The sequence below is a fragment of the Delphinapterus leucas genome, chromosome 4 (assembly GCF_059928025.1).
Source record: "Delphinapterus leucas isolate spDelLeu-1000000601 "Yukka" chromosome 4, BTC_Dleu_Yukka2, whole genome shotgun sequence".
In the NCBI taxonomy this organism is placed as follows: domain Eukaryota; kingdom Metazoa; phylum Chordata; class Mammalia; order Artiodactyla; family Monodontidae; genus Delphinapterus; species Delphinapterus leucas.
The window spans coordinates 150,040,847-150,063,283 of record NC_143132.1 but is presented as its reverse complement, the minus strand read 5'-3'; the positions used below and the strand labels follow the sequence as shown (position 1 = coordinate 150,063,283).

The 22,437-nt window shown below is 38.3% G+C and overlaps 1 non-coding gene across 1 annotated transcript; it reads right to left on the bottom strand.

Annotated features, from left to right (window-relative positions):
* Positions 1-2,270: 2,270 nt before the first annotated feature.
* On the bottom strand, positions 2,271-2,377 carry LOC115804003 (U6 spliceosomal RNA). Its single transcript, XR_004024808.1, has one exon. It is a non-coding gene; the product is annotated as a U6 spliceosomal RNA (small nuclear RNA).
* Positions 2,378-22,437: the final 20,060 nt, after the last annotated feature.

The following is a 22,437-nucleotide window of genomic DNA, read 5'->3' as shown; positions in this document are numbered from 1 at the left end:
GAGTTTGAGTTGCTTTAAAGCAGTAAGACTGTCATGTCCAATAAGCAACCCATATATGTTTAAGGAGCCTCAGCAGAGAGTTTCTGGCTGGTGAGGAAACATAGAGTCATCAGTATCTAGGTGGGGCTGGCTGTGAAACAGACAAGTGCTGAATGGTACCTTGAGGGGCCGCAGCATTTAAGGGGCAGACACAGAGAGAGGAAGCCTTGGGGAGGCTTGAAAAAGAGTAGGCAAACAGGAGGTAAAAGAAGAAAAGCCAAGAGAAAATAGTGTCAGACAAGACATGAAAACGTTTCTGACAAGTAACAGTGCTTTTTTTAGGTCAACAGCATCCTGCACTGTAGAAAGGTTTATTGAGAATTTTCATCTTCATAGAATGATTACATGACTCAGTGGAAAGGACTGAAGAATATCCCTTGGATATGCAGATAGGCAATGATTATCAAGAGTGGTTTTGGGGAAGTGGTAAGGGCTGAGGCAAGACTTCAGCGGGGAGGGGAGGTGACAGGCAATGGCAGGTAGAACTATGGCAACAGTTAGTAGAGAAAACTCTGCTGTGAAGGAATGTGAGAGTGAGGCTGATGGCTAGAAATCAGGAGACTTGAGCATGTTTTTGTTCAGAGCGGAAGGAGCCATTGATGGAGAAAGGGATTAAAGGTGGGAGAGAGGGCATAATCTGTTGGGGCAAGCAAGAACTCAGGGCTCAGCCTCCTACTTTAGACAAAGTACCTTTGTTTTGATCTCTTCCATACATTTTGCCCATTATTTAATATAAAGAGAGTTCTGGAAAATCTTTGAAAACTATTGAATTAGATGTTTCAGCTCTAAAAAACAGTCAGTCATTACCTATAGCTCTGTACAGAATAATGTACAGTAATAGCCTGAATAAACTCATTCAGATAATCCTGGTTTATTTAAGGTCATGTCTTCAGAAGGAACTAAATTGACAGGAATAACTATTATAGCTGTAATTATTTGCATTTCAGTTCCTGACTAGCACTTAAAATTTGGATATATGTAAATTTCACCTTTAAATATTGGCTTGCATTCAAAACAAGCATTTCTCAGCCCTGTACTATTAAAAACACCAAAATGAGATTTTTAATACTGGTTCATTTTTTAAAGCTCTTTGTTTAAGTAAATTTATTGGTCATTATAGCCTTTTGAAAAACTCATGTATTGTCTATCATTATAAAATAAAATCATGATGGTTGGAAGGATTTGAAAAATATATAAATATATCAAAGAATTATAATCAAATATAATTCTACCACCTATCGCTAACCCTTATTTCAATATTTTAAATTCTTTTTTATTGTGAAATACTTCATAAGTTAACGAACATCTGTTTATGCACACTGGTTTCAGTACAATAACAGCTTTATTATGTTTACTTAAGAAAAAATTTTAAAATAAATAATGTTATGATTCAACTGAAGGCCGCTCATCATTCTATTTTCCCTTCCTCCCCAGAGGTAACCACTATCCTGAGGTTGGTGTATACCATTCCTCTCTATGTTTTTATACTTTTATAATGTGTGTAACTTTTCATTAAGAGCATGCAGGAGGGGCTTCCCTGGTGTTGCAGTGGTTGAGAGTCCGTCTGCCGATGCAGGGGACGCGGGTTCGTGCCCCGGTCTGGGAGGATCCCACATGCCGCGGACCGGCTGCGCCCGTGAGCCATGGCCGCTGAGCCTGCGCGTCCGGAGCCTGTGCTCCGCAACGGGAGAGGCCACAACAGTGAGAGGCCCGCGTACCGCAAAAAAAAAAAAAAAAAAAAAAAAAATATATATATATATATATATATATATATAGAACGGGAGAAAATATTTGCAGATGGTGTGACCTACAAGGGATTAATTTCCTAAATATACAAATCTCATGCAGCTCAATATTTAAAAAAACAAACAGCCCAATCAAAGAAATGGGCAGAAGATCCAAATAGGCATTTCCCCAAACAAGACATATATGGCCAAAAGGCACATGAAGAGATGCTCAACATTGCTAATTATTAGAAAAATGAAAATCAAAACTACAATGAGGTGTCACCTCACACTTGTCAGAATAACCATCATCAAAAAGTCTACAAATAATAAATGCTGGAGAGGGTCTGGAGAAAGTGGAACCCTCCTATGCTGTTGGTGAAAATGTAAATTGTACGGCCACTACGGAGAACAGTAATGAGGTTCCTTAAAAACTAAAAATAGAACTATCATATGATCCTGCACTTAACTATAGTCCTCACTTTTTGCCTGTCTTCTTACTGCCTCTAAAATATGGAATGTTTCACAGATTTACATTCCATCGTTGTGCGGAGGTCATGCTAAATCTTCACTGTGTCATTCTGAATTTTGCGTATACTGGATTCGTTGCTAATGAATGCAGATCAATGTAATTGAACTGCACATCTCCATGATTTGTTTCTATTCTCTGCTATTTGTTTTCTGGAAACTGCCTAAAAAATTCAAGTAGTCTCCAGAGATGTCAAGATAAGAGTAGTAGTTTTACTCATTTAATTTCTCCCTTTCTTAGGTATTTGAGTGCCACAAAGAATAAGGGAGGGTAGTGCAGAGAAAAAGTACAGAGACATTATCCTGATTTTGTGGCGTTGGGCAAACAGGCCCATAATTTCCTTCTGACAGCTCCCTGGCTATTGGTATCTAACCTCTTGGGGCTAGGAGGTTAGTGGAAGGTTCAACATGAAAAGGTTAGAACATCAATAGGTTCTAGAATTGAGTTGATTCTAATCTCCACTCTTCCACTCACCTTAACCTTCTCAAGCCCCACTTTTCTTATCTGTGATGAATAGGTAGCAATAGTAACTACTCATGGGCTTGCTTTGAATCCTAAATGAGATAATGGTTCTGATGCTCTTAGCACAGAGCATGTGGTAAGCCCTCAATACACTAAGTATTGTTACGTATTGTTATTATTAACAATATTATTTTATTTATGGAATTAAGTATATTAAAATTATGATAAATTTGATGAAGGATGGTAAAGGGAGCAATGGAAGATTACAGAAGGACTTGGTCTAGTCTGGGGATTTGGGAAAAGTTTCTATGAAGAAAGGACATGTAATCTGAGACCTGAACATTCACTAGTTCTCAAATAGTAAACAGAGTGGAGAAAGGATTTCATAGACCCACATCTGTGAAGCCTTCCTGAGTGAAAGAGCTTGTAGAACCAATCGAAAGAAACTGGAGATGTAGCATGTCAAGTAAGGAAGAGAATATCCAGCAAAAGTCCTGCGAGGCTGACAGGGTCCCAGATGACTAGGTTCTACAGGCCACATTAAAGGTTTTGAATTTTTATCTCCAGTACTGAGGAGAGGACTGAAGGGTTATTAACCGGTTGGGACATAGTAAAAATTTCTTCTTTGGCAAAAATCATGCTGGCTGATATCTGGGGGATAGATTGGAGGGAGTGAGAGTGGGAGGGAAAAGCAGGTCCATCTGTCCATTGAGAGATGATGGTGGCTTTGACTGGAGTGGTGGTGTTGATGGAGAGAAGTAGAGTTGTTTCCATTGTGGGTGGAAGTTGAGTCAAGTTTTGGAGTACAGTCATAAGAGGATTAAAAAATACTTCCGTTAACTGAAAAAATCTAATGACATTGAAAATGTAGAAATAATTGATTTTATTATGTGGAACTTCAGCAAATGGAAACAAGATCATGGAGTGGGAATTCCGGGCTGGGGGGGCATGGTCAACTCACCATTAGGAAGTGTGTGTTTCAGAGTTAGAGATACACACAGTGGAGCAAGTTGCTGGATGGGTAGTGAGTTACCTGTCACCAGAGAGTTTAAGAGGATGAGTGATCACTATCAGAGAACTCTAAAAGATGTTTCTGAGTACACTTTTAATTTAAAATATTAAGATGCTGTAATACATAAGAACTAACAGTTTTATAAATGACTAACAATTAAAATTATGGTGTGCAGTCTATAACAGGTGTAGTTTTCATTTAAAGTTATTCAAGATTCATCAGGTTCACATCACAGATATAGTTTTATCTTTAGAACATTTGACATAAATCCAAAATCAGTCATGAGTTGCATGCAGTTACATATTTAATTTGCTTTGAATATTTAGACTTTGAAAATTAAGTTCCAAAAGAATTAGAGAACAAACTCAATTTCCTGTTTTCTTTGTTTCCCATTTTCTTCAGGAAATTGATGCAATGGACACCTAAAGGCAAAAGTGTTCTTAATAATCATGTATGACTCAGCAGATCAGGCTCAGAGCCAATTGCTAGTAATGGTATAGAGCCTTTGAAATATAAGACAGCCAATGATAGAGGTCACTATACTCATTCTTAATTTTAAACTAGGTGTTGTATCCAGTCACATATATCTTCTTTCTTCTTCCACCTTACTATATTCTCATTTTTACTTTCTATATCCTTGTCAGGTAGAGCTCACAGTTTGTTTTTCTAATGTACAGTATTTTTCCTTTTTCCTGTTTGTTCATATGGTGTACAAGTACATTTTGTCACTGGAACTTTTTTTTCCTAGCAGGAATTTTTTTTTCTTTTTTTTAATTAAATTTATTTTATTTATTTATTTAATTTTTGGCTGTGTTGGGTCTTCATTGCTGCGCGCGGGCTTTCTGTAGTTGCGGTGAGTGGGGGCTAAGGAAATTTTTTAAATTGGGAGAATAATTTAGTAACCCTGAAGAGTTTGGGGCAGAAAAATAAATAGATTTTGTTGCTCTGCCCCACACCAGCATTACTAATTTTACCTTCCTGTACACTGTTGAGTGTATTGTCTGTTTACTTTTTAAAAAGGAAGAACATTTCCCCCTATGCACAAAATATTCCAATTGCCTAATTTTTTTCTATCCATGCCTGGTTGCATAAGCTTCAGAGGCAATCATAATGACTAACAAAGTTAATGCTTTCAGCTAGTTCTAAGCACAAGTATGTCTTTACATTTTTCACCCTACATTTAACTCTTTGTTTCTTAAAACATGAAATGAATACAGCTGGACATTGTATTCCTCTAATTGTTTCCATCTTGTCTCTCAGAGCAAAATGGGGACAAAGTAGGTAGAGTGAGTGGAACGTTCTAGAACATGATTTTATGCTTATTTGATTAGAGAATCATTGAAGCATTGGGTTGCTGTTAAGAATTTCTCTGAAATATCTAAGCAGGGAGGTATTTCAAAGCTATGAGGTAAATTGGGACTTCTGGTAGGAAATGTACCTGGGATTCCCAAAATGTGTGGCCAAATATTTTAGGTTATGGAAGGTTAATTCTTAGATGTTAGGCTTTCATTCATTCATTCATTTATTCCTTCACTGAGTACCCATCAGGACTCATATTCCATTTTACATGCTGGTGAGATTATGGTGAAGGAGACACAGGTACTTCATCTCAAAAAGTTTCCATTTCTAATGGTGAAAGAGATTGTTGCAATACAAAAATTATAGTAGTTTTAAGTACTTTAACATAGACAGTGCAAAGAAAACATATAAAAGTGAGACAGTAAGTATATCTGAGGGTGGTCCAAGAAGACTTCCTCGTGGAGACTTGGAAAAGAGTGGTAAGCAAATAAGGGATATGATTTGGGAAATGATACATACAATCAGCACAAACCAGATTTAAGCAGAGGGAATAAAATGACCATGAAATGGTGGCATAGGACAGTCATGGGCTGTTTGGGAGAGAATAGGTAGGAGCATTTGGTGTGTTGCTGACGGGGAGGGAGAAAGGGTGAGGCTGTAGAGGGAGCTAAGGGCCAGTTCAGGAGGGGCTTGTATGGCATGCTAGGAGTTTTAATTTTGTCTTCTTGGGCCATGAGGAGATATTGAAGAATTCTGAGCAGAGGAGTGATGTCGTCAGTTTTGGAATATTTTTATGGTAGCAGTTTACAGTATGGATCAGAGGTAAACAAAAGACATGCCTGTCATCTAGGACACTATTTCAATGGTCCAAGCAAGTGATAATGAAATAGGCCAATAGCCATGGGATTAGAGGCTAAGGATATGGATTCAGGAAATATTTAGGAGATAGAAGCCATGGAAATTGGTGTTACTTGAATGAGGGAGGGTATGGAAGAGAAACAAAATTGTGGATTCTTTTTTAATTTATTAGGCTTTTACAATGTGCCAGCACTTTTCAGGGAAGGCTTCATTTAATCACCAAACCAGCTTGATGTGGTAGTTACTATTGTTACTGAAAGTAGGGTCTGGTTACCTGTCACTCTGAAGCCAATAAAGAGGCAAGGGGTGGAAAGGAAAGTTTGCTTTATTTTGGAGGTGAGCAACTGGAGGGGAGGGCGGACTCCTGTCCAGTGGCTGACTCCCCCCACTGACAATCAGTGGGCAAGAGCTTTTATAGACGGAGGGAGGGGGCTACATGCAGAAACAGCACAGTCAGCTCTGACAGTCGTCTTAAAATTCGTCATGCAGTGGTCTGATCAGTGTCATCTTGATTGTTTTATGTACAGTTAGTCTTTAGTTCCAGGGTTGGTTTGTTCCCATTGATTTGAGGCCAGTTCTCAGAATTGTGGCAGCTATGTCATAGCTACAGTCTGGTCATCATGTAGCTAAATTCTTCCACCTGGTGGGGGTTTCAGTATCTATAAGACAGCTCAAAGGATATGGCTCAGAATATTATCTGTAGCCCTTGATGAGAAACTAAATGTCCTTGACTGAACTATTATTATTTGGTCTCGTTTGACTGTTTTCCTTTGTTTTTGCATTTTCTCACTTCTCTGATTAAACTTATTGTTTGGCTAAAGTTTTTTTCACAGTCAAAATGCAGACTGAGGGACATGCTCTATTTCAATCCTCCCTTTTCTTTGATACTCCTCAATCTTGAGGAGGGACAGGTATAGAAAAGAAAGGGAATAAAGTTTCGAATAGAGAGGTTAATCATAAAATTGGCAGAGGACCTCAGTTTTAGTTCCATTTCTTTTTCAATTTTCCCCAACTCTTGAGGAAATGGGGCTGGGGTGATGACTGCTCTGGCTACTTCCTGCTGAAGTGGGGCTCAGTCCTGACTAATTTGGGGACTGGACACAGAGTTGGAAATAATCTCAGGGTCCAAGCTTATCATCAATATTTTGTATTATGAAAACATTACCTCTCTCTTTGACTACTTTGTCATAGTACCTGGACATTTGATAATTAGTAGGCATATTACAATGAGGATAATAATTAAAATGAATCTTTGTATTATTCTCTGAATGTGTCAATATTTTTTCCCTTAATGGTTAAAGCAGTTGTACAGTGTATGTTTAATAGGCCACAGACAGGCTGTTTTGGTTGGCCTAAAGTTCACATTAAATCATATATAAGCCAGAATGACTTCCCCATACTTCAATATGTAAAATGTTCTTCCATCATTTTCCCCTTCTAATTGCAAATCTTTCCATAGAAAGCATTGGTAATCAATATATTTTTCCAACATTGCCGGAGTGCTTCAGTTGCCTGCTCTGGGTCCGTTCATGTCCCTCAGTGCTAGGACTACAGTTTTGTTTATATATTTGCCTAGTCATCCATGTTGGGGGGAAACTAATCAGACGTAACAAGTACAGAGGTATGCTGATGGGGAAATATTTTATAAGCTATACATTTTATCACTTATACCCAATTGTCACGCAAACATTGTACATGTGCTTCAAGCAGTAAACTTTAAGCCAGCAGTGATACACATCATAATTAGTTATATTCTGTGACAACTTCACTAGACAATTTTTTTCCATCCTAAATATTGGAATCAAAAATATGGTTAAAAGCAAGAGGGAGGAGATATGGGAACATATGTATATGTACAACTGATTCACTTTGTTATAAAGCAGAAACTAACACACCATTGTAAAGCAATTATACTCCAATAAAGATGTAAAAAAGAAAAAAAAAGCCACCAAAGACAATATATAAATCAATGAGTGTGAGTATGTTCCAATAAAACTTTATTTACAAAAACACGGGGCTTCTCTGGTGGCACAGTGGTTGAGAGTCCACCTGCCAATGCAGGGGACACAGGTTCGTGCCCCGGTCCAGGAAGATCCCACATGTCCCGGAGCGGCTGGGCCCGAGAGCCATGGCCGCTGAACCTGCGCATCTGGAGCCTGTGATCCGCAAAGGGAGAGGCCACAACAGTCAGAGGCCCGTGTACCACAAAAAAAAAACAACAAAAAAACCAACTTTATTTACAAAAACAAACAAAAAAAATGATTAAAATCAAAATAATAACTTTGTATTGAAATTCTTTAAATTTTTAACTCAGTTTAGCAGTCTGATCTGAAAGTTATCAAAAACGTGTATTTGTTTAATAACTTTTAGAACATTAATATTAATGACATTTACCTATTCAGTATAGCCTAAGAATGTTTATCATTATTATTTGACAATGTTTTCCATGTAACTTAATGTACCAAATAATCCTAGTTACTTTAATGTTTCTTTTGAGATGGCTTAGGGGCCTTCAGGAATACTCAAAATTAGCTAGAGAAGAAACTTACAATTTGTTATCAAAAGCACTTTAATATTCCAGGAACACTTTTTTTTCTTAACAGAGAGAGAAACCCAAATTCCAGTCCTGCACCAGCTTCTTATTAATAACAAAATTCATTTATCTAATTAAATTCAATCTAATCTTAATCCTGACAATGTACAAAATTCTTTTCTCAAAGTTCCTTGTTTACAAACATTTTATCACTTTCTGGATCCATATTAACTAGTCCCTTATTTTCCCCATACATAAGCAACCAGCTCCAGGACAAAATTTTTCTCCTTTTTTTCCTCTACAAAAATATCTCCAGTCTTTATATCTTCCCTTGCCAACAACACATATCTTACTTGCTTTACACACTGAACTGTTTCCCTTATCGTTTTAGTATCTTTAATTACATATTATGATTTTTTCACCTTTAAAAGACCTTAACAAAACCAAAAGACAAGTAATTGAACTATTATACCAGCATTTTCAGATTGGCAAACTTAAGAACATATTCCATAACCTCTAAAAACATACATTTTTCTCATAGCACAGTTTCTCTTTAATGTGAAATGAGATGTGTGTTTAGTGAACCCAAACATCTTTTAAAGTTATAATTAACCCAACGCTAAAGTTTCAGGCAACGTGGGCTGTGTTTGTATTTCAAGGACATGATAAGAGTTAACTTCAAGCTTTCTCTTAGGCCTACGTTTATTCTGTCAGGGTCAGAATTCTGAAAACAGTATTTTATCAAGCTGGCTTTCTCCAACTGCATGTGCAAAAAGAACCAGTTTTGGAGCTTTAACAGAATTTCATTTTAACCAATTTTCTCTGGATTCTGAAGAATACTGTTGCCATACATTGTTTAAAAATTATCTTCCTTTTTCTTTAGTCATAATTTCTTAGCTAAAATTTTTCTAATGAATTGAACCTGAATTTCCCATTTTACAAAAGACAACAATGATGCCAATCACACAAATGGAATACACACTCACACACCGGAAGACAGAACTGTCACAAATCTCCCAAGAGGATGACCCATATGGAGTCCCAAACTAACACTTTTCCAACACAAATGGTCCTCAACGTCAGAAACACATCAGAGCCAATTGGCAAAATGCTCAAATGACACTCAGTGCTCACAAACGGTCCTCAACGTCAGACACACGTAAGAACCAACTAGCAAAATGCCCAATAGCACTTCATGCTCAAAAGAGAAGTTAGCCCAGGTGCACAGCAGTGGACTTACTTGGTCCTGGAGCTCATCAGCTCACCCAGAAGCATCTTTCTGTTCCACCAAGGAAAAGCATCAGTTGGCAGTCAATGTCGAGCATGGGAGAAACAGGGAGGATCCCCAAAACAAATGGTTTCGGCAGGTGCTAGGAATGTCTCCCCAAAATCCCCTCTCAGGGCCAGTAAGCCATAAGCAGCGGTCTCCTCGCAGCCATCCCAGAGCATTGTCATGGCTGCAGCTCTGCTCGGAAACCCCCAGGATCCAGATATCGCTAGAGCACAGCAGCCCCACATTGGGTGCCAAAAAACTGTAACCGAAAGTGGGGGTCCAGCTGCTCGCCGCTCTGAAGCCAATAAAGAGGCAAAGCTGGTGGGAAGGAAAGTGTGTTTTATTTCAGAGACTGGCAACTGGGGGTGGGGGCACTCCTGTCCAAAGGCCGACTGCCCCCACTGACAATCCATGGGCAGGAGCTTTTATAGACAGAGGGAAGGGGCTACATGCAGAAACAGCACAGTCAGCTCTGACAGTCATCTTGAAATTGGTCATGCGGTGATCTGATCAGCATCATTTTGATTGTTTTAGGTACAGTTAATCTTCAGTTCCAGGATTGGTTTGCTCCTATTTCTTTGAGGCCAATTCTTGCAGCTTATGTCATGGCCACAGTCTGGCCATCATGTAGTTAACTTTTTCTACCTGGTGGGGTTTCAATATCTACAGAACAGCTCACAGGATAAGGCTCAATATTATCTATAGCCTTTGAGGAGGAACTAAAAGTCCTTGAGTTTGCTTAATGACTAAACTATTATTATTTAGTCTTGTGGGACTGTTTTCCTTTGTTTCTACATTTTCTCACTTCTCTGATTAAACTTACTGTTTGGCTAAAGTTTTTTCACAGACAAAAGTTAGGCTGAGAACATGGAGGGGAAGGACCATCTTTCACTGTGATTATCCCATTTTATAGTTGGGCTATCTGAAACTTAGAAGCTAAATCTTGCCCAAGATCAGAGTTGATAAAGAGTAAGCTTGGATTTAACCCCCAGCAATCTGAACCCAGGGCCTGCAGGCTTAATTATGATGGTAAACTGCATCTTCCAGGTGGTTCCTTTTCCCTTCATGGCCAATAGAAGATGAGGAGAAACTGTAGGAGAAGAGATGACTAAATGACAGAACAGAGGCTATTCTGGTTCTCACTTACCATCATGTGTAACCACATAATTTGTAAAACCAACTTACATTGCCTTTTGGATAAAAAAAAAAATAAAGCTCATCTGATATATATTATCCAACTGATATTGCCTTGAATCAGTTTACATATCTGCTAAGAATTGAGAATATCTGCACTCATGAGAGACTTGTATGCTGGGGGGGTTTGCTCACATCATAGTCATAACCAACACTAGGTCAGCGAGGCATTGTTAACATCTTTAACCCCTTTTGCTAATTAAGTGAAGGTAGTTGAAGAACCTGATTTCATTATAAAATGAAATTCAACACTTAGCTTCTTTTGTGATTTTGAGCAAAAGAAACTTTAATACAGTTACGTCATTGCCACAAAAGACGGCTTCACATGCTATGACCAATGCACAGGGCCCCTGCCCTCAGAATGGCCCTGTGCTTGCGGTTTAAGGCTCTGTATTTGAGGTCATGAAATTCTTAATAATTTCATCTTTGAATCTGTGTATTGGAAGTGAAGTCTGATAGGACAGGGGGCATGTGTGTTGGGGGCTTGGACCCTAGCTCATGCGTAGTCCCTCTAGCGCCCACCCTCCTGGGCTTAGATTCTCAGCCATCTGCTCCCAGCCCCCTGGGCCTCTTGCCTGGCCTCCAGCTCCATCTCCCCATCCCTGTCTGATTACTGCTGCTGCCCTCTACCTGGTATGGTGATTGGCTGTGTCAGCAGGGGAGACCTGTGTTTCACCTTTACTCTTCTCCACCTGTAAGGTATGAATGCAGGTGAGGAGAAGGTCAGGGTGGAGCTTGTGCCCTGTGTTGTGACATCTTGGGGTGGGGCAAAGAAGAGGTCATCCCTGACCGGGCTGGCAGCACCATGGCCTGTTTGGTGGGCAATTCAGTTGTGGCTTCTTGCCCACGTCCTGCAGGCATGGAGGTTGCAATCTCTTGGGGCTCTCTCATCTACCTCCAGTTGGGATGCTGGAATGTGGGAAGGGGAGATTGACTTCCCCACTCCCAGGTGGGGCACCACATTTTTATTTTGCATGGGCCACCCCACAGATTATGTAGCTGACACTGTGTCCACTATCTCTTGCCTTACTTTGTATATAATAAATGCATTGTCTGAACTTTGTTAAATATGAATTCAGCAAATGTAGAAGTACCTGTCATAACCATGTGCTAGCCCACTTCTTTAGGACTTAAAAAGAAATAGGGCTTCCCTGGTGGCACAGTGGTTGAGAGTCCGCCTGCCAATGCAGGGGACGCGGGTTCGTGCCCCGGTCCGGGAGGGTCCCGCATGCCGCGGAGCGGCTGGGCCCGTGAGCCGTGGCCGCTGAGCCTGCGCGTCCGGAGCCTGTGCTCTGCAACGGGAGAGGCCACAGCAGTGAGAGGCCCGCGTACCACAAAAAAAAAAAAAAGAAAGAAAGAAAAGAAATAGCATGTAGATAAAGCATGAAATGATAAAATAATGACTTAAAATCTGATTATAATGTGTACACTTTACTCATAGTTAATAAACTTGGGAAACTTGAGAAAGAACAATTAAAATATTAACAAGTTAGAGTTTTATTTTGACTTCTGTTATGAAGAGTAATTGTGCATAATAATTCTTAAATCTTGCCTGGAGACATCAGTACAGGTGAAAATTGTATTAACTATGGGTTGTGAAATCAAAGATGTGAAAATTAGATCTTTTTCTCAAAGTCCAAAAAAGTTAAATTTTATTGAGAAGTACACATGACTTCAGTGTTCGAGAATTTGAATTTAAAAAATAGACAAAATATAGTAGTGAGTGCTCAGAGTATTTAAAGCATGATAACCAATGGTCTTGATAATGCGTTCCACAGGCATCTAGAATAGCCTTCTCCTAGGGTTTAGGTGTGACAAGAACAATGCTCCCTTTAGTAGGATGTCTGGTGTTCCCTGCCTCCGAAATCACAGAAAATATTGCCATGCAATGTGTCGAACTTGCTACTTAAAAAAAAAATTACTATACACATCTTAAACCGCTAAGTAACTGGGTTGAGTTTTATTTTTGTGATGTCATGTTTTGTAAGACTCTCACTAATCAAGTTGTGTTGATTTTGCCCCCAGACAGCTGGAAAAGGCCAGTAAGTGGGACCCCCAGAATCCTTCCTTCCTTTTGGTGTATCAGGTGTGATCATCAGAGCCTAAATTGTTGGGACCCCTCTTTGTTTCACTGGCCACTGAGATGCAGGAGATGCAGACCCCACCCGCCCATGCTGAGACTGGGAGCAGCTTCCTGTCTAGCCTGTAACTCTCGCCCACCAGCCCAACTGCAAAGAGAGCCGTGCAGCTCCCTCTCCTGCCCAAACTTTCCAAATGCCTTTTGAGAAGTCTTGGATTCAAAACTATGCTTGATGTCCATCTTACCTCAGATTCTCTTGGGTACAAACACCATGGTGGACACACAGCAGATTTTAACCTTGACCCTTCACATCATGGGGCCTGGTGCCGACTTTGACCAGAGGGCTGTAATTAGCTTATCTTCTCTTAGATGCCTCACTACTGATGCAGAAGCCCACCCAGATATTGTAGAAGTCAGCTCCATGATGTCGGATGTCATGATGAAGTATGTAGACAATTTATGCCATCTCAGCTGGCCTTGGAGAAGAAGTTGGAAGGAGAGTGGAGGTCCGCACAGAGTATTTTATGGAAGTTAACCGGAACACACTCACGTGTCAGCGTAAGCTGGCTCTGCGATCTCAGGCAAGTGGGAATCTTTCAGTCTCTTCAGCATGTATTCTGATGGGCTGTCTGAAGTTGTTCATGATTGTCTTAAGGAAAATTCATCTTAAGTTAGAAAAATATTAATTGCTACATGTAATATTTTGCCACTGTATAGGTACATATTTGCATCCATTTTGATAACTTAAGTCAGTATAACTGGTGCTCCAAAGGACTAACCCATAATTTATTGTCTATAACAAAACCAGAGGTATCAATAAGATCTTTTAGAAATTATTTAAGGTTATAATATGATCGTTGCATAAATAGCAGTGAATTGGGTAATTGCTTTCATTACTATCTGTGGTGGTAATAATGTTATCATGCTTCAAATCAGAATATGTGCTTTTATTTTATTGCCAGTAACCTCTAAATTATTTTGATATTTAATGCTATTTTGAGCATAGCTAAAGCTACAAATTTCCACATGTGCAAGTGATGGTATTGGTGATGCTCTTGTTGCTATGCCTTATCTTCCTTCCCATGTGCCCTTGTTGTATCATCACCCATAACTCATCCTTCAGTCACACCCTGGGCTTCCCCAAAGCAGGGATCTAGTAGCAGGGTTATAATGCCCATTCTTGATCAGGGTACCTGGTCATTAAATTCCTTTCCAGGTTCCTAAGGACCTGCTCTGCCTCAGCTGGGAAAATTATATAAGAATTTGGTCTCAAAGAAGAGCCATTCTGATATCTTGAATAGCAAACTCCTTTTTTTTTTAGAAGGAAAGCACTACTATTTGGTGGGTTTGTCTTGACATACTTGGAATCCAGAAATTAAAGATTCCATATAGTTTTATTTGGGGGAAAACTCTATTACCTTTATTGCCTTAAATGCTGAGCGCAACTGTAATTTCACAGAACAATCCATGATGATATCTAAGGCCCAGGTTTATGTCTAGGAGCATATAACTTGGAGTTACAGCTCTTGCAGAGCTCAGTGAAATGTTATACAAGGGGAGTCAGAGTGCACATTGCTTGGTATTGTATTACCAGACTCTGTAAAAACTAGGCAACAATGAGAAACACATCATTCTCTGGATCTCTTGTTGCATTCAGAGTATAGTACTCCCAGTGAACTCAAATGCAAGCGACTTAGCTATTTCTATATCTTAAGTATTTGGGGTTTTTCTATGAGGTTCTGCACTGCAAAGCTACTTAGCCAATTTCCAGTTAGATGTAAGAGAAGCGATTTGTATTAGATTCACGTAGCTGATGTGGGAGTGGGTGGAGTTAATCTAAAATCAAATAGTGGAAACCCTCTTATCTTTAGCAAAACACCTTGAGAAGGACCTATTTATTTATTTATTCTTCTCAGCTTTTAAATAAACCTCTTTATTGTGAAAAATTTCATACATTTACATAAGTAAAGAGAAATGCTTTATGTACCCACCCACAGCTCCAAAAATTTTGTACTCTGGACCAATCGTTTATCATTGCTATCCCTAGATTATTTTGAAACAGACGTAAAGTTCCGTGCCATTTTATCCATCCATATTTCCATATGTGTTTGCAGGGACATTTTAACTGGAGAAATCTAGCTCCCAGGCCACGAGGGTGAGATCTACAGTCATGGAGGGATTTTTGAGGTTCTAGAGGTTTTGTATTCATCTGTAAATTAGGGGGGGAAATATTACCTATTGCAGAGGGCACTAGAGTTAAATAAGTTAATGTGTTTAAATATACTGTGAAATTTTTTAATTGACATAAACTATAAGATAGCATCAATTTATAAAATGAGCAATGCCTATGTTAGAAGAATAGTTTGTTGATGCAACTTGTTAATTTAGTGCTAACTGGCCCATTAGTACTAAATCTGTGTATGTTATTCATGCAGCTTAAAAATATTTCTTGAGTACTGGCTACTGGCCAGCCGCAATGCCTCATGGAGTGTTCATCTTATAGGCACCCTAGAGAACTACTTTGCTTCAAAGCAAAATTTATACTCCTATTTTAAGGAGCCCTAAAATACCTTCTTCTCTTGCACTATTTTAGGCATACTGATAATTTTTTCGTTTCAAGATTAATGAAACGTTTTCTAAGAGGAAAAATTGCAGCTTTATTAAAGAACTGAGAAGGAAATATGATTATATTTTGTCAAAAGACAACATGTAGTTAATTGGCATTATTTTCACCGGGTACCAATTATTAGTTTTTATAACTTACATTTACATCATTGCTGGTGAAAAAGTTATAGGTATTAAATTTGATGTTTCTTTTTCTCTTAAGCAGTGTTATGGTATTATGACTGTTTCCTTTCAAACAGAGTGGAATGTTTTCCCAGAGCAGTTCATATCAACAGTACAAGTACATAATCCAATGATGAATAATAGTCAAAAGAAAGAAATTAATGGATTCAGTAGAACTGTATAAATTCCCAGCACCAATAAGCAGATCCATTAGTGGGTAAGCAAACAACTGATAAGAAATATTAAGGGCTCCTGTCTCATAGAACATATGCTATTTATTTTCACATGTTAGCTTATTCTTAGTAATGGCAATTTGCATAACAGGCTAGTAAAGAAATAAAATTGATACATATTTCAAGAGGACAGAGAAGTCTTCACTCATAAAGTTCACGCCTGTGTACTCTGGTTTATCCTATATAAAAGTGAAACAAAACTTTTATTTTGAAGGATGTTAAGCTTTCTAATTTTTGTAATTCAAAATGAGAGATAATAAGGAGAGCACAGAGTCAAACTGACAAGAAGTAAGCAGAGAAAAACGAGGTACAATTTTTAGTTAAATGTGAAGTAATAAAAGGCTATTGTGATATAGGGGGCATTGTGGCATTTTAATAATCAAAATCATAATTGGTGTTTTGACACTGTACACAACATGTTAAACTCAACGTAATTATCTTTTGGATATTATCTTATATCCCAGACAGCAAAATTTGTTACAGGCATTTCTAAAGGGTGTGCTACTTAGACTTCACCAACAAATATAAGGATGAGTGTTTAAAATAAAAAATCCAGCCTGGAAAAATCTGGCTGATCAATGGAAAACTTCAGTTTCATTCAGGTTATTGGGATTTTCTGAATCCAGCTTTAGACTAATATTAATGAGGGTGAATAAAGCATATTTCTATGTGTACAAATGAAGCAGAGTTGAACGTTCCAGGGAGACTGGAGAGTACTTCTGAGAAAAGCATGTTCTTCCATGTGAGATTTGCAGGGATTAACCATTACTGTTCCAGTGATGTTAAGAGACTTATTCAAGGTCACCGAGTTAGTGACAGACCTAGGACTGAAATTAGGGTCTCTTGATTTACAATGCATATTTTTACTTACAATGCATTATATTTTTTGAAAAGTCTGGGATAGCAGGCTGATGCTAGATGGTAGATGTTTGTCAATGCCTAAGTTAAGGTGTTTGGATTCAATCCTGGGTAGTATGGACTAAAACCTTGAATTTCTCCAAAACAGCTACCAACTAGCTACATTATCAGACTGAAGGCTAAGTCATCCTTATTGTTCACATCCCCTTCTTGATTTTTTTTTTTCTGTAATTTCCACTATACTTCTCTGCCCTGGTTTCCATCTTACCTTTCTGAATAGTCTCTTATTTTTCTTTCGACCCTGGCTTCTTAAATTTACACGTTTTGTTTCTCTTCTTGCTCTTCCCTTGAGTGAGATCCACCCAGCCCAGTGGTTTTTCATTTCATATGAACTTGCATAAAAATCAGTTGTACAGAATGGGAACTTTACTTTTATAATCGTGTATCATTTTGCTTTGAACTCCTTTTCCTGCTGATGGCAGAAATTGTGAATGGAGTCATTATCAATTATATTAGTCTCTTTTGGCCTAAAAGTCTCTTTTGCATTTCAAGGGTTCACCTCTTCATTTCTTTCTCCCAAGATGGCAGCCGGGGGCAGGAGGAAGCTTCAGCATCCCCACGCCACTGGAAGAGGGCCAGGGGCTCTGTACCCACTTCTTCTATTGGCCTCTACTGACCTTAGGTGGGGTGAACCCATTTCTGTGGCTTTGGAGAACCTACCTTGGTGTTCGTGGGTTGAGCTGTCTTCTCTGTGCCCGCCCCCCACAATGCAGCGATGATGGCCTGGTGAACTTGCTAGCTAGCACTACAGCCATCTTCTACATTCCCAGCAGGGTACAGGAGAGCTTTGAATTCCCATCCATCCACATACAGCTCAGGGGGAACAAACTGGCAGTCAGGGGTACCACCAGCCAAGGTGCTTTCTTCATACTTTCCAACTATATTTCTATTCCATGTACCAGTCATTCAATTATCCATTCAACAAATACTTAGTGAATACCTTCTAGGTGTCAGGCACTATTCTGTGTGCTAGGCCACAGTGAACAAAACAAACAAGGAGTCTACCCTCACGAGCTTTATGTTAAATGCCCATACCAACCACAGAGTATATAGTGCCATTATGATCACGAAGCTTCTCTGAAGCTTCTAGCTTTTTGTGGCTGGACCTGGTTTGTCCCCCTCAAACCTTCTGTGTGTTTCTATCCCGCTGCTGGGGCTCAGCCATGCTGGAGTGGGTATGCAAAGGAAAAACAAGGATGCTTGCACCTGCCTTCACATCTTTTTCTTTCTCTCAGATGTCTTCTTTGAGTTCCAGAAAGACTCCCCTGTTCCCCGTCCACTCTGCCAGAAATTGCCCTTCCATCACGTACTCCTCCCTCCCTGGGTATTCCTTACCCTGTGGTTTATAAGCTTCAGCCTCCTGGCATGGTCTCAGTAGCATAAGGGCCATGGGAAGAGAAGTACACAACATTTTCTAAGACAACAAAATACATTGGGGTGTGTTTCACAACATAGTTTCCATACTCATATTCTGAAGACCTCCAAAGCTATCTGTCTGATCTCAGCCTCTCCTGTGTGCCAGACCTAAATTTTGAACTGGATGTTTACCTGCATGTGTAACAGGTACCTCATAGTCAGCAACTCCCACAGTGGATGGCTTGAACCTAGTCATGTTCTACACCTCATCACCTAAAGTAGAACCTTGACATCTTCTTCAATTTACTCTCCCTCAAATCCTACATCCACTTCACTAGCAAACTTTTACCAATTCTATCTTTGAAATGTCTGACAAATCCATCTTATTTCAGTTGTCACTCTCATTATCTCATGAGATATTATCTCATTATCTCATTCTCATTACTTTATTATCTCATTACAATATCTACCTTTCTTGCTTCTAGTCTCTTCCCCACTCCTAGCAGTGATTCAGGGTACCACGTCTGTACTGTCCAAAAGGGATCAATAGGAAATGGGTGTGTGTGTTGAGGGGTGCCATTTTGTTTATCACAATGACCTTGGATGCTACTGATACATAAGGGGCAGCAGCTAGGGATGCTAATACTACGCCATGTGCAGGACAGTCCTACACAAAATGTGTGAAGCAAAGCCAGTAGGAGATGCATATTCAGAGATTTATCATGAGGAATTGGCTTATATGATAGTGGGGGGGCTAGCTCGGCAAGTCAGAAGTCCCTAGGGAAGGCTGAAACTGTGGGGACAAGATGAAACTGCTGTCCACGGATATAATTTCTTTTTCAACTCACAGAAGCGTCAGCTCTGCTTCGAGGACCTTCCAAAAGATTGAATCCATTCCACTCAGTTTTCTAGCATCTCCCTCTCTCCCTATGTGACCACAAATATCATATTTCAAAAAATTACGTCTTATCTGGATAAATTAAGTGCTTATATAGTGAGTCCTAGAAATTTATTCTAAGCTTTTGTTGAAATAAAAAAGAAAGAATTCTATGATAATCTGATATTGTCACACTATTGAAACATGGCCCAAATAATCATCTTAAATTCCATCTACTTTGGGATCCCAGGCAGCTAGTAGAGTGCTTATCAGCAAAGATTGTTTCCTAATTCACAAGCCCTTCGTAATAATTTTATAATTTTTAAAATTAATTTTTATTGGAGTATAGTTGCCTTACAATGTTGTGTTAGTTTCTACTGTACAGCAAAGTGAATCAGCTATACATATACACATATCACCTCTTTTTTGGATTTCCTAATTTTTTAACTTTTAGAATTCTTATTGTAGTTTTATAATACATTTTATATATGTTCTTAGCAAACTCTATTCACAGGCATTTGATATTTTTTCTTAAATTTTCACATATCTTTAAAGTTGACCACTTAAGAATTGAGCAAATATGTAAGCACCTAGTGCAAATTTTCCTAGTGCATTTTCCTAGTGCAAATTTTTTTAAATGTTTTATCGGAGTTGCTGTACTTTTATTATACCATATGTCATTTAAAATTGCTGAGCATGCCTGAGTCTGCAGGTCTCTGCTAAGAGATTAAATTAAACCATGTAGAAAATGATATATTTTAAAAGGACAATATTTTTGTAAACATCTTTGCTTTTATTGTCTGGTTAATTGTTGGCTGAATTTCCCCCAAGTCTGTGAAAATGCAACAAGTAATGATGCAGTGAAAGAAATATCAGGAAAAATCATGACTTGTTTTAGAAATGTTCTATACTTCTTATGTTTTCAGAAAATAAAGCAAAGCTTTATAGCCTCCCACACAGATATATATATACAATTCTCACATCCATGCTACACCCCCCTTTTATTAAGATATAATTTATATACAGTAAAATGTGCAATCCCCTGCCTATGGACAGACTTAATATTTCTGTCATTATAGATTACTTTTGCCTATTGTTTGGCTTCATGTAAATCCAACAGTATGTACTACTCTTCAGCATCTGGCTTCTTTCACATGATAATAACATCTCTGAGATTCATTTATGTTGTTGTTGTGAATATCAATAATTTGTTTATCCTGCTAGGTAATATTACATCATATGACTGTATCCCAATTTGTTTATTTTCCTGTTGATGAACACTTACATTGTTTTCAGATTTGGGCTTTTATAATAAATAAGATTGGTATACATTTTCTTCTACAAGTTTCTGGTGGATATATATTTATTTCTCTTAGGTAAATACCTAGGAATAGAATTTCAGGGTCATAAGGTATTGTATGTTTAAAGAAACTACCGAACAGTTCTCCAAAATTATACTGTTTAAAACATTCAGGAGCAATGTATGAGAGTTCCACAATTGTTCCACACTCTTGCCAACGTTTGGTATTGCCAGTCTTTTTTATTTTAGCCTTTGTAGTGGGTGTAAAAGGGTATTTCTTTGTGGTTTTGTTTTTTTGTTTTGTTTTTGTTTTGCTTTTGCATTCCCCCTATAACCATGGATGTTGAACACCTTTACATGTGCTTATTGGCCATTTATATGTCTACTTGTATGTGAATGAAGTATCTGTTCAAATCTTTTCCTCATTATTTTATTGAATTATTTGTCTGTTTTTGTTGACATGTAGGAGTTCTTTATATGTCCCAGATATGAATCTGTTGTCAAACATACATATTGAAAATATTTTCCCTAGTCTATGACTTGATTATTGATTTTATTCATGGTACATTTTGATGAACAGAGATTTTAAATTTTGTTAAAGTCCAATTTATTTAGTTAGTTTTTGTTGTTGTTAGTGCTTTTTACATCGTATTAAAGAAATTGTTGCTTATCCCAAGGTTGCAAAAATAGGCTCTTTTTTAAAAAATAAATTATTCATGGCTATAGCTTTTACATTTATGTCTATGATCCATTTTGATTTAATTTTGTACATAGAATAATAAAGAGGGTATCCGTGTGGGTATCAAGATTTTCCAGCATCATTTCTTAAAATGTCTAATCTTTTTACATTGATTTTACTAGGCATCTTTGTTGAAAATAATTTGACAGTATATGTGTGGATCTGTTTCTGAATTCTATTCTGTTCCATTGATCTATATGTCTATTCTTAGGCCAATTCTACACTGTCTTGATCATTGCAGCTTTGTAATACATCTTGAAATTAGATTGTGTAAGTCCTCCCATTCTGTTTTTCTTTGTCAAGTTTGATTTAGCTCTTGGAGGCCTGTTGTATTTCCTTATTAATTTTAGAATCCATTTGACAATTTCTTTGAAAAATCATGCTCTAATTTTGATTTCTGCCCTTTGTTTTAGCATGGGGAATATCTTTGCAACACTTTGAAAAATCAGTCTCTTATTTTGTTTATTCAACACAATTTATTGAGCATCTATTCTCTTCTGGAGACTATTCTAGTTTAATGCTATAGCAGTGAACAAAACAGCTGACAGCCCCTACCTTCATAGTGGGGGGAGACATATAATAGATACATAAAATATATTTAAGTGCCATGGACAAAAATATAAAAAGGCAAGATAATAGAAAGTAATTGGTAGATACGGAGAGACAGGCTATTTTGCATAGAAATGTCAAAATGGAATGGGAAAGCCTCTGTAATTATGCAACATTTGAGCAGAAACCTGAATGCATTAAAGGGACAAGTCATGCAAATATCTGGAGGCACAGCATTGATGGCAAAAGAAACAGCAAATTCAAAGCTCCTGAGGTGGAGCATGCCTGACAGGCTCAGGGAGTGGGCAAGGAGGCCTCTGTGGCTCCAGTGCAGTGAAGCAGGAGAGACAGCAGGAGGTGAGGAGGCTATCCGCCATGGTATAGACAAGAGATGTGAGTTTAGAGAAAGGAGGCGACATTATGTTTAAAAAAGGTACATCTGGCTGCAATAGCCTGCCGAGAGCCGGAAGCCGAAGTAGTGAGATTGGTTAAGAGAAGATTGCAGTGGGCCAGGCAAAAGATGATAATAATTTTAAATGTTTTTCTTTCATTTTTAAATTATTTTCCCACAGACAATCAGTTAGATGATTAGATGTCACGTACGAAGTGTGCAGTTTAAGAATTAGACCTCATGTAATTCTGCATTAAAATGGAAGAGTGTCATTCTAATTTGTG